The sequence below is a fragment of the Crocuta crocuta genome, unplaced genomic scaffold (assembly GCF_008692635.1).
Source record: "Crocuta crocuta isolate KB4526 unplaced genomic scaffold, BGI_CrCroc_1.0 scaffold147, whole genome shotgun sequence".
NCBI lineage: Eukaryota > Metazoa > Chordata > Mammalia > Carnivora > Hyaenidae > Crocuta > Crocuta crocuta.
Genome location: NW_027532594.1, coordinates 4029976 through 4043010, shown reverse-complemented (window position 1 = coordinate 4043010; position 13035 = coordinate 4029976). Strand labels below are relative to the sequence as shown.

General features: G+C 42.8%; 1 protein-coding gene across 3 annotated transcripts in view; it reads left to right on the top strand.

The window, feature by feature from the left end:
* Window positions 1–1802: 1802 nt before the first annotated feature.
* Window positions 1803–13035, top strand: part of SCML4 (Scm polycomb group protein like 4) — a 106080-nt gene continuing 94847 nt past the window's right edge. The window contains exon 1 of one of the 3 annotated variants that reach the window (XM_077780029.1): window positions 1803–2007. The gene's annotated coding sequence lies outside the window, so the exon portion shown is untranslated. The remainder of the gene's footprint in view (window positions 2008–13035) is intronic. The other 2 variants (XM_077780030.1, XM_077780028.1) reach the window with 2 other exon arrangements.

The following is a 13035-nucleotide window of genomic DNA, read 5'->3' as shown; positions in this document are numbered from 1 at the left end:
CTGACTCACGCAGAGCTGATTGGGAAAACTGGAAGCTCCTTTCTTTTGGGCAGATTCTGTGAAGCTCTTCCCTCCCTCCCTCCCTCCCTTCCTTCCCTCATTCCTTCCTTCCCCCCTTCCCCCTTCCTTTCTCCCTCCATTCCTACTTCTTTCTTTCTTTCTTTCTTTCTTTCTTTCTTTCTTTCTTTCTTTCTTTCTTTCTTTTTCTTTCTTTCTTTCTTTCACCACATTTGAGAAATATTTTTGATTATTTAAGAAAGATTGATTTGATCTACCTGAAGAAACATTTTAAAGTGAACGCTGGTCTCACATCCCAGACTACTTGAGGTCCTTTGCTGAGCATACTGTGGGATTGTGCTTGAGGTCATGAACATGATACACACAACCACTGTGACAGAGATGCTGGCAGTCGAAATCATCCATTGGGTCCTGTTTCCTTTCCTCCTCCTCTTCTTTCCTTCCCCCATTTTCCTCCTCCTCCTTTAATGAAATCAACTTCTATTAAATGACCAAAATGAAAAACGACCAAACTTGCCTGTCCCACACGAAACAAAACAACAAAATTAGATGATTAAATGAACTAAAGTAGCAACTGTATTTCTTGCTCAATAAGTACACTGCTTTGACTTTAAAAAAATTAATTTTTTCTTATGTTTATAACTGAGGAGAGAGGCTTCTTATTTCTTTCTAATGTAACACTGCATATATATATTCAAAAAAACCTCAAATTATAATTTCATTTCTGTCACTCTTGGTAACTGTTCAAGTTGTGGTCTAAGCTTTAACTGGCCCTCGTTCATGTTTAGTCCTAAACATTTGCTAAATTTGCTTGTTGCTCAGCCCCAGGGGTAAGCCTACGGGTGGTCACATTTGTTGAATGGATGTTTCATCTTGTAGGAAATACTTTGGAATAATAACTCCAGAATGGGCTGAAAGAACTGGACAATGGGGACTCTTGCTCCAATTTACAAAAAAAAAAAAAAAAAAGGAGAAAAAGTCCCTTTACCAGTATAAATTGATTTGCCACAGAGAACACAATGGGGCATGGAGGATGAATAGTAGCCCTTTTTTCATGTGAGGACCATTCTATCCCATTCAGTTCTGATCATGTTCACAAGTGTAGAAATGCTTCTGCACTTACACACGGATCTGGAGCTCCAGTCTGGGCTCCATCCACTGACTACGTGTGTTGTATGCAGTTGTAGAGTCAATCTGTATGCCCGTGGTGTGTTCACCTGAGTAGGCAACATTCTTCTGGCAAACACACAGGCTCTCCTGAACAGTTATGTTATTAGAATATTTTTGTTGTTGTTGTTTTATTTGTCCAGAGTCAAACATCCACTCCTCTCGACCAGCAGTATCTTACAAGCCCGGTGCTGGCCCACACTGCTGTAGGAGTGGGACAAAGAGATGATGTTACAGTCTGGTTTCTATGGCAACAGAGGAGTGGTAATGAAAACCGAAATGTTGGAAACACCCATTCTGACAATTGTGACATAATTCAGGTTATTACAAGGACGTAACTACCAAAGAAGCAGAAGTGTCATTACCCTGCAGCTCATGTCGGCAAAAAGCTACACTGCACATTTTCTCTTAGTTGGGCTGCTAAGAGGAAGGAAACACGAAACACATACACACACACACACACACACACACACATACACACACACGCCTCGTTTTCTGCATGTAAAATGTGTGTGTTCTTTAAAAGCCAGTGGTTGGCTGGTTTTCCGGACATGATGTGGTTGAAGCTGTCATCGTAATGGAAATTCATTGCTGTAGCTATGGTAAATCGAGTTTTCTGCCTGTGCTGAATGCATTAGTCTAATGAGATGTTTGCAGCCGGAGAGCAGGGCTGCTGGAGACGAACTGTGAGCTACTAACACACGGGTGGAAGATTAGCTTTTGTAATACTCGGTTTGCATGTACCGAAAGTCATCTGTCTTCTGAGTCAACACTCCCGGCCTGGTAAAGAACCTGATCAGGGCTCTGGTGAACAAGCCGTAGGTAAGGGAGATGCACAATTGGAGGGTGTGCCGTTGGCACGGGATTCCTTCTCTCTCTCCTGTCAGCACGACAGGTTACCTGGTTCAGTTTATCTGGGTTGCGTGCCTACCTCTACGGCCATGCGCGAGTGCCCTGTCCTAAGACCACTGAGGCCAGCAGGTAAACTTCAGTTCCTCCTACTCAAAACAAAAATGTTTGATTTCTTAGCCAGATCTCAGAGAGGAAGATGCAGGATAGAATTATATAGTTTATAAATTCGGGGTATGTACACATTCACTACTCTTTAACTGCATTTAAATATATAGAAAGTTGTTTTCACCCCCTGAATGTGAACTCAAATACCTGTGGGGGGTTTTTTGTTTTGTTTTGTTTTGTTTTTGCATGATGATTTCGCTTTGCTTTTGTTTTTTGTCTTTTTTTAATTTAAAAAGTGTTATATGTCTTGGGATAAACATATTTACTAAAGTCTAATTATTAAAATTGATGTGTTGTGAGCATGCAAGAGTACTTTTTAAAATTGAATTTTATTATTTATATCCCAGATGGAATATTTTACATGTCTTTGTACTGTGTTTTTCTTAATCAAGATAGATGAGAATGCTATTTACTGCTAGTTGCTGGTACTGGTTAGTTTTTGGGAAAAAACCAGGTGGCTATGGAATGTCAGGATCAGTTTTCCCAAGTTCAAATACAGAGCCACCTTCTTCCCGGGTGGGGTGTCGTGTAACTAAAATGTGACAGCATGAAGGCACCTCTGCAGCTTGCTTGCCGAGCAGAACAAGACAGTGGACGAGGGTGGTTATCGGCTGTAAGTCATTTGACTGATAGTTGAGGTGTTAAGTCAAAGCTCTTTCTACTACCTCTAACATACTGGAGAGGTGACCGATGGTGTTGTCTCTGGATTCTATGACAGTACTCAAGAGGGTTAGACAATCACGAGCTTTCTGAGAAAGTGGCTTTGGGTTGGTCTCAGACACTGTGGTACTTGAGAAAGTGATCCAGGCTTTTGAGAATCGAGACGTTGTACACTCTTGTGTTTTCCTTTCTTTTCAGTCAGAGGAACCATTGTTGAAGAGTGCTTTTATTCTCAAGACTTAAAAAAAATTAAATAGAATATTTGAAGTGAAAGCATAAAAATAACTAAGAAGGAATTTACGGCGTGGTAAAGTAAACTATCTAGGGGTACAATATTTATGTGAGGCATTTTTTATGTTGCTTGGTAGAACTAACCGGAAAACATGGTTGAGGGGGGCGGTTATATGAGCAGCAGCAGCTGGGCGAAGATTACCTAGAAGGACAGTAGTGATCATCTAAACTCAAATAAAATGTTAACATGGAAGTTCAGCTTTAGGGTAGTTGTTTGGTGGCACCAGAATCTTTGCCTTTTAAACCTATGTGTGACACACATTTTTGAAAACGTAACCTTGTTTTCCTTAGCTCTTTAAATTGTGCATGTGGACAGTCTCTGTAATATTTTGGTAAATTTATCAGCCAGCTTGCGTTATAGAATTACAAGTGCAAATCCCAGAAAAATCAGTTCTTCTGTATGCAACATGTTTCAATTTCTTTGTGTCGCCCACATTACTTTTACTGGGTTGCAAAAAAAAAAAAAAGTAAATGAACAATAATAGAAAGAATATAAAACAATAAGAGAAACAAGAGTAAATCGCTTTCGGTCCTTTATTTGCTTTTGGTGGTGTGTTTTCAAGGCAAGTGAAACCAGCAGAAGCAGTTTCACTTTCTGGTTCTTGGCTTCTGGGGGCTGGGGTGGCAGGGCCCGCAGACCAGCTGCTAGAAATCAAGTCCACCCTGGGACACCCCTCGGGGCTGTCGTCCCGTGGCAAGAACTTTTACACTGGAAATTCAAAGAAGTAATGACTTTTTCAATGTTAAGTAATGTTTGCTTATTATAAAATATTCAAGCGGTGCCCCAAAGCACCAAGATCGAATTTAAACATTTTTAAAACTTTAAATGATATGAAAATCACAAGCAGATCGCGTCAGACCACTCTCATAATGTGGGCGTTTATTTATATTTTTCATCTCAATTTTGAATCGCAAATAACTTCCAACAAATTTAAGGCAACATTGCTGAAGTTCCCTGGAATGAAAAGAAGCAATGCTCAGAGAGGAATACCCCTTCGTACGTTGGGGGAGTTCCATTTCCGAGTGTTTTGCTGATCTGCTGACAGTTCGCGGCGGCCAGAGGACACATCGAACCCACATATCGCCCTTCTGACACCGCTGAGTCCAGGCAGAGGTGGGGGGCGGGCCGAAGCTCAGAACTCGCTCCCGGGAGGGCCCGGGGTGGGGCGGGGGGCTGCTGAGCTCGGCGGGGCGTCGTTCCTCCCCGGTGTGTTCCCCTCGAAGCCTGGGCATCACGCAGATGCCAGGTAGCCGGGGCGTGCCCATCGCAGTCCACGCGCCCTGAAGCAAGCGGGAGGCGACGCTGGCCCGAGTCCTGTCGGGCTGGGGGCTTCAGATTCCAAGCACCTCCCGTTTCAGTCTGTGCCGCTCCTCTGCCTCCCCGAGCCTTAGGCTTTTACTCGATCGATGAAGGAGAGAAGAGCGAGGAGGGGAGGAGTGACTCTCTTCCCATTTAACTACCGACGGGCATGACATTCGGTCTAACATTTTGGAGATGAAGTTTGTAAAATTGGTCCCTTTGGGTGGGAGCACACATGCCTCTTCATTTTGATGGGCACATTGGACCTATCTAGGAGGGAGCTTTGTTTAAGTGCCTCTTTGGGCATCTTAATCCAGCGATCTCCCAAAGGGCTAGTTTGAGATTTACACGTCTTTACTGTTTTTGTTGTTGTTGTTGTTGTTGTTGTTGTTGCTTTGGAAGGCAGACAGGTGAGGAGAAATGACCGGGATTCATAACAGCCCCTGGGAGAAAAAAAAAATCAAATGGTTTGGTACCTATATAATGTAACAGAAACCACCACTGTGTCTAGTAAATTACTCTAAATTTTAATTAATGAGTCACAAAAGCCACACCATAAGCTTTAAAAATTACCCCTTTATCAATAAGGTGATAATTAACTTTCTCTGGAATTAGCAATTCTCTCAGCCCCGGGCAGTATGCAGCCTAGTAAGTTCTCTGGGATGCTGCCAATTTTAAACAATTGGTCTTTTGGCAAATCTACTAGATTTTAATTCAAACATCTATTGTGATATTTTCCAGTGTGGTTCAAAGACTATTAGGATCACCGAAATCATGGTAAAGTCTGATAGTAAGAGTGGCTCCGAATGTTTGGGTTGCATTGGAATCTGTCACTTTCTCTTTCTCCATTGTCCTTTTCTATCTGTCTCCCCCAAACCTCTGCATTTGCAAGAACACCAACACTCTCACTTCTGCTATAAATCTTTGCTAGCATCTCCGCTATAAATCGCTGTGGCCAATCCTGCATCTGTTGGTTTGCACATACTGGGTTCGAGTGCTCTGCTTGCAAAAGCCCACGAGGTCCTGAGTGTTTTTCATTGTTGTATTCATCTCGATTTCAGTTCTGGCAAGGCTCCTTCCCTAGTATTCCTGCAAGCTCTCACCCACGGTTTGTCAGACGCCGAGATTTAGATTGGGACTTGGAGGAGAGGAGGTGCAAGCAGAGGGCCATTTGGGACATGCTCGTGGCCGTTTGAAATTTGGCTAATTCTGACCTACACATGTTAATATCTGAAGAGGTACAGGAGCATTGGGCATTTNCACTACAACACACAGACACACTCCAGCTAGTCACTGGTGAGTGATGTTCAAGGACAGCCTGATGAGGGATGCTGCCATTTGGCCACAGTGGCTAGATAGCAAATGGTAATGAGTGCAAATCACTCCCCCGGAAGTCAGACCTCTCTCCCCTTCCTCTGGGTTCTTCCAATGTTAGCATCAGTGGACTCTCACTTCATTCAGCTAAGAGCCTGGCTGAGATGAGATGTGATAAAGTTTGCTGCTGAGTTCAGCCAGCAGTGCTGACAGTCAGGAACATCCTTGCCTTCAGGAGGGTGGGACGGAGGTGAGCAGCAAGCAGGATTTGTGCATTTGGGAATAAATCAGCACTTTTCCATCAGAAGAGGCACTTTGCTACCACCTGGGGAGATAAAACACCTCTTGCTTCTTGCAATGATCATCTGGTGGACGACTATTTTAGGACAGAAAGGAATTTATTACCCAGTGGCAGTTCTCACTTTGTATTAAGCTGAAAAATCATTCCACTGAGTCTATGTGACACCCTGGAGTAATGGGAATATATCCTGAGATCCACATTGTAGGCTTCCCTGCAATTGCTCTTGTTACTTTTTGACCAGTTGTGTTTTACAGAGAATTGAGCGGCATAGACATGTGAACTCTTCTTGAGTCTCCCGCCAACTCCGGAGGGTTCTACCTAAATTTGTATTTGTGAGGGACACAAGTGTGCGGGTCTTTTTCAGCAGCTGCATTGATTGATCAGAGAAATGGAACTTGGTCCCAGCATTGCTGATTTTCAAAAATGATTGCACAGTCCTGCAGGCAGGCTATGCCAGCCCTTTGAGGAAGGGGCTGGGCTGAGGAGTGGTGGCCTTACTTTCTCTGTAAGGAGTATACTTCAGAAACACAGTGGAGTTGGCCGTTATGAGAAAATTGATGTGCCAGGGAAAAATAGTGTCGATGCTGTGCTTTGCAAGGTGGTGACGTTGTCTGGTTAGCCCCATGATAGTGACTCAACTTCTGGGAGCTGAATATTTGGTAAGAAAAACCTTTGCTCTTTTGCTGTCTCATTACAGAGCAAAACCCATTATTCTTTCAAAACAGAAGTATAGGGCTTGAAAGTAATCCTGAAGAAACACGCAGCCTTTTAAGAGGATGGGTACTAAACTTGGGAACCAACACTGGGCTGGCAAAGAATGAGTCCCTGTCCAGCCATCAGAAAATGGCACTTAACAAAGAGGTACTGGAATAAAACCCAAAGGAGAGAGCCTATTCCATGCCCCATCCAATGAGTACTTAACCATCCCTCTCCCTCCTATATCCCCTGCTGCAGTTCAGAAGGGACTCAGTAATGGCCAACAGAAGCATATGGTTGTCAGCTTATAGATCTGTTGGGTCATTTCCTTTTGGATTGAAAGAAAGGTTTCCTCTTTCCCGTTTCACATTTGTCCACAAGTCATCCTGGGACATCATCGTTCTGATGAGAAAACCAGGATCGAACACGAAGGAGTCTGTTTTTCCCTGGTGTCCAGAGCTGGGCCTGAGCCCTGTCACCAGACCGATGTTAACATCACAGCAGCCATATCTGAGGGCCTGCCCTGAATGCAACCTTTGAGCTGGCCTGTGGCTGGCATCACGATTTTAATCCTGTTTGACAGGCAACTATGAACAATGAAAGGAAGAACTGAAGAGAAAACCACAAGGAGAAAGCCAACTTTGGGGCATTCATGCTTTCCATTTTGGAGACAGGACTTGGAGGTCATGCAACAAACAATTCCTTTGGGCCATTTCTAAACTGTTACATTTCTAAATGAACCGTTTCTAAACTATTATAAAGAATTAGGAATTATTCTCATTCTTTATGGCCTTTTTTAAAAAAGAGACTGACCACTTCTCTTCACAGTCCTTTAGGATTTTGTACCCCACTATTGGGAAATTGCGATGATATCAAGGCTTAATCTAACAATTAGCTATTAAAATATGCTGTTCATCCCAAAGAGAATAACTCAAAAATGTCATGTGAGGCACTGAGCTTATTGATCAGTAAAGAATACCACTCCAGGAATAGATTCTGTCATTTTTCAGTTTTGAGAAATGTGTGCCATTCGTTCATGGTGTTGCCATTGTTTGCCTGTGCTGGGGGACTTTGCCATGAGATTTGGGGGTCAGTACAGTATACAGTCACTTGTGCATTTCCCCTTATATTGGGAACTATCCCTTTCAGATGCCATAGATGTTCAAGCATATTTGATTGTATCCCTTTCAAGAGCTCATTTGTAAAAATGCTTCAAGTGGAAAGCTGTAGATCGTTTTATATTTTGGTGCACACATTAGAAAGCAAAGAAACAGTGGTAGGAGAGAAACCCCAATTGGTTCTAATGTCTGAAATCACTACCCACAGTATGAAAATATAGCACTTGTTTTGAGTGTTTGTAGCATAATTAAATACTTGACATAAATAATGAGGGTAAGCTGGATGGTGTGATTATGTTGGTGCCTGATATGGAAATGGTTAATTGGTCCCACAGTGAGAAAGCTGTACACTTGTGCGTTGTTTTAATGAGACCAGGTAAGTATAAACTCTCTCCAGGGAACTGAAGTTATAAAGTCAAGTTGGGTGTGATGTGTGTGACAATGTGTGGAAGCCAATGACCTGCGATGGTATGGAGGATTGGTCTTTTATTTCTATTGCCCTCCCTTTCAGTTAGAAGTCATTTGTCATGAACCCAGTCACAAATAAAGGGACTGAAATTTTTTGTTAGCAGGGTAAGGAAAAAAGACATTCAGAAAAGTTTGTCTCATACATGTTTCCAAATCAGCCCAAATCTCTGCTAAGGTCAAGTACTGAGTTTCTACTAATTGGCTTGCAATCAGAGTAATGTGGAATAAACTGGAAATAAAAAATATATTTCTGGGCACAGGTTAGGTCACTGTTTTTATGGCTATATTTAACATTTTCATGCCTGAAGAAAAAAAAATTCCATGGGACCAAAGACCTGGCTTGTCCTTGTAGATTTCTAACAGTGGATAGTGTGAGTTACACTGGACAAAGTTAAGCAAAGCCAAGGCCTCCTTTGGCCAAGATTTCCAGTATTCTGTTTGTGTACTTGTGTATCAGTTTCCAGAGGGTTATAATTCCTCTTCCCTGGGAGTACAGATTTAGAACAGGATAAGGAGAATTTACTTTGAGACCATGGAATCACTTAAGTTCCAGAGCAATTTCTTTTTTTTTTCTTTTTTCCTTCTTATTTATTTATTATAATGTATTGTCACATTGGCTAACGTATAGTGTATACAATGTGCTCTTGGTTTTGGGGGTAGATTCCTGTGATTCATCACTTACGTACAATACCCAGTGCTCATCCCAACAAATGCCCTCCTCAATGCCCATCACCCATTTCCCCTTCCTCGGTCCCCTTATCAACCCTCAGTTTGTTCTCTGTATTTAAGAATCTCTTATGGTTTGCCTCCCTCTCTGTTTGAAACTATTTTCCCTCTTCCCTTCCCCCAGTGCTTCCAGACCATTTTCAAGCCAGTTCACCCCACTGTGTAAGCTGGAAGGTTAAAATATAACCGAAATAGTGAACTTGAGGGAACAACATCTGACATTGGAAGGGACAAGTTAAAAGCAAAAACTTATACCCTGAGAAGTAGTCTTGAAGTGATTCCTGGATTCTTACTGAATCGATTGGAAAGGCCCTTCCTCCCAGGGCCAAGCCTCAGACTCTTCCCTAGTGTTTGCTAAAGATGCAGCACAGCCTCCATTCTCAAAGGGCTGGCCCTCTTCCACTGTTGACAACTTAAATTGTTAGCAAGGGCATTTTCCCCTCCAGAACTTCCCTTAGCTTCCTCTTGCAGACTTTCTCGTCTAAGGGGGTACTTTAGTCTTCGGAACTGTATAGAGTAAATATAAATGGAACAGCATGGATCCTGAATGAGAGAAGTCAGTTTAATGGCTACCACTTTGACCTGGGGCAAGTACAGTGGCAGCCCTGCACCTCCCTTCCTCCCTGGGGGGTGATATTTCTGGTCCCTTCCTCCCTGGGGGGTGATATTGAGGCCCAGTGCTTTGAATGTGGCAAGTGCTCAATAAATATTTGTTGAACGAGTGATTCAAGGAATGATAATGTCAGCATGGGTGGAGGCGCATACGTATTGTGGAAAGAGCATGCACACACTTTGGTGTCACCCCAACTTTATTAGATCATAGGACATAATATTTCAGAAGTTGTTGGGAAGGCTATATGGGCTAATGTATGCCAAGTTCGAAGGAAACAGTATATGGAAAAGGGCTTTGTAAACTGTAAAGTGCTATCCAAGTGTTAATAAATACATGTTCTCCTTTATTGAGCATCATATGCTCAGGGATGCTTAGAGAAGCACTAAATATGCTTTATCTTAGTTATCGGACTTAAACCACATGGGTACTTAATATGAGGGGTATTTTTTTTCAGTATAGTTTATTGTCAAGTTGATTTCCATATAACACCCAGTGCTCATCCCCACAAGTGCCCTCCTCCATACTCATCACCCATTTTCCCCTCTCCCCCCCCCCCATCAACCTTCACTTTGTTCTCAGTATTCAAGAGTCTCTTATGGTTTGCCTCCTTCCCTCTCCTTAACTATTTTCCCCCCTTCCCCTCCCCTATGGTCCTCTGTTAAATTTCTCTGTTCCACATATGAGTGAAAACATATGGTATCGGTCTTTCTCTGCCTGACTTATTTCACTTAGTATAATGGCCTTGAGTTCCATCCACATTGCTGCAAATGGCCAGATTTCATTCTTTCTCATTGCCATGTAGTATTCCATTGTATACATGAACCACATCTTCTTGGTCCATTCATCAGTTGGTGGACATTTAGGCTCTTTCCATGATTTGGCTACTGTTGAGACTGCTGCTATGAACAGTGGGGTACATGTGTCCCTATGCATCAGCACTCCTGTATCCCTTGGGTAAATTCCTAGCAGTGCTATTGTTGGGTTATAGGGGAGTTCTATTGTTAATTTTTTGAGGAACCTCCACACTGTTTTCCAGAGGGGCTGCACCAGTTTACATTCCCACCAACAGTGTAGGAGGGTGCCCATTTCTCCACATCCCCACCAGCATCTATAGTCTCCTGATTTGTTCATTTTAGCCACTCTGACCAGCATGAGGTGGTATCTCAGTGTGGTTTTGATTTGTATTTCTGAGGGCTATTTTTGAAGTGTGTTTATTTGTTATATTGAGACTGAGAGAGAGGGAGGAGCAGAGAGAGAAGGAGAGGCAGAATCCTAAGCAGGCTCTGCATGGTCAGCCCAGAGCCAGACTCTATCTCACGAACTGTGCCACCTGAGCTGAAATCAAAAGTTGGATGCTTAACCGACTGAGCTACCCAGGCATCCAAATAGGAGAGCTATTTTGATCTCTATTACACAGGGAGGGAAATTGAGGCTTACGTTAAATAACGTATGGAGGCTCACATGGCCATGTGAAGTCTGCAGAGTCTTTCCTTCAGTTTTGAAAAGCTAATGGGGCGTCCATGTCTTTTCACCTGTGAGGGCTGAAGAGAAAGAGCTCTTTCATGCCTCAGAGTCAGCTGCTTCTGCTCAGCCTGGCTGGGCTGCTCCCAGGTCCAGCAGGTTCCAGAAAGGAAATGATTCCCTGGTGTTTCCACTTGGAAAGGCATTTTTGATCCACAGCAAACTTCTTTTAAAGCAGTAGGCTTAAAAGTCCTGTCAGACTCAGCCCTCATTTTAATTACAAATAGTTTTAAGGCCCTATTTACAATCCCAAAGTGAAGTTCCCAGATGATACAGCCCACCCGTACCCATAATCTAAGAAAAACCAGTGTCATGCCATACCTGAAACATAAAGAGGAATAAAGGCAAAGTAACTTATAATTACTTCCGGTGCAGGCGTCCCGTTCTGAACACCATATGAAGTGGTCAGGTGCTTGACATTTGCTACCTCCAGTGCAGCCTAAAATGGTGTTATCAGCGACCCGGGTAACAAAGCTGGTCCTGCTGCTGGTGACACGATTTTCCGAAATGGTAAACAACTCTTGGAATTCTGAACAAAATAGAGAACAGTCTTCCCTGGCTTTAGGTATTATTTACGTTCCTGGAAAATAAAGTATATATTATAGCTAAGTAGACATATGCTTATACATAAAATGAAGTCAGCTCTAGGTTCACAAAAACAAGGTTTTCACTCATGTGACCATATGGCGAGACCGCGCTTCATCATGGGGGATAGTTCTGTGTGCCCAGCATCCCTTGTCTTTGCCCCCGATATACAGTAATGCTTACCCTGCTCCCAACATTGTGCCAGGTAAAAGCACATCCAGCACATTCCCAAAATGCCTGTCTACAGGGGGTGTTTTCACCACCGCTGACCTCCTGTGGATCAGAGCGTTGCCAACTTGCCATGAATTCCACTTTCTCCTACCTCCCCAAGTGCCTGCTTAATTATAGTTTTAAAAAGACGATGCCGGGGGTGCCTGGGTGGCTCAGTCGGTTAAGTATCAGACTTTGGCTCAGGTCATGATCTCGCGGTTCGTGGGTTTGAGCCCCGCATTGTTTCGATTCTTTGTCTCTCTCTGTCTCTGTCTCTGTCTCTCTCAAAAATAAGTTAACATAAAAAAAATGTTTAAAAAGGTGGTGCTGTTTTGCCAGTTCCTTACATGATTGCTAAGTAAAAACATCTCAAATATTGTGGCAGGAATTTGGGGGTAACTCTAACACTCTAAGAAGATGCATGTAGTGGATTTCCTCTAAATACTGTAGCTTTAAGCTTGAGAGGGTGTTTTCTATCATGTTTCATTCTCTTTCACATTATGCATAGGTTTTATCATAATAAATAGAGTATTTTAAAAACATCCTTGGGAAGTCCTCACTATTCTCTGGGTTTGTTTAAAAACATTAACAGTTAAAGAGGGACCATGATGATTCAGGCTTTGTGCTAGTTATCCACACAACAGTCCTGGACTGTATCATTATTCCACTTCACAGACAGAACCCCAAGATTCAGTGAACTTAAGCAATGAGTTTAAGTGTCTCAAGGTCATCCAGTAAGTTCTATAACTGATTTCAAAGCCAACCCCATGCCCACGTTCCAGTGTGCCTGGCTCCTGTGTAAGTTCTGGATACATAGTATATATACACTTTTATCTGTGACGTGGAAATCCCATGTCTGGGAAGTTTTTCCTTGTTGAGCACATTAAGAATGGGGTAGAGAAATAAACATGGCCACAGATTCTTTGACACTCCTTCCATGAAACTGTGGGGTCTAATTCCCCTCTCCTTGACTCTGGGCTATTCTTGGTTCATAGGATGTGGCCGAGGACTGACATCAGAAGTCTTCCAG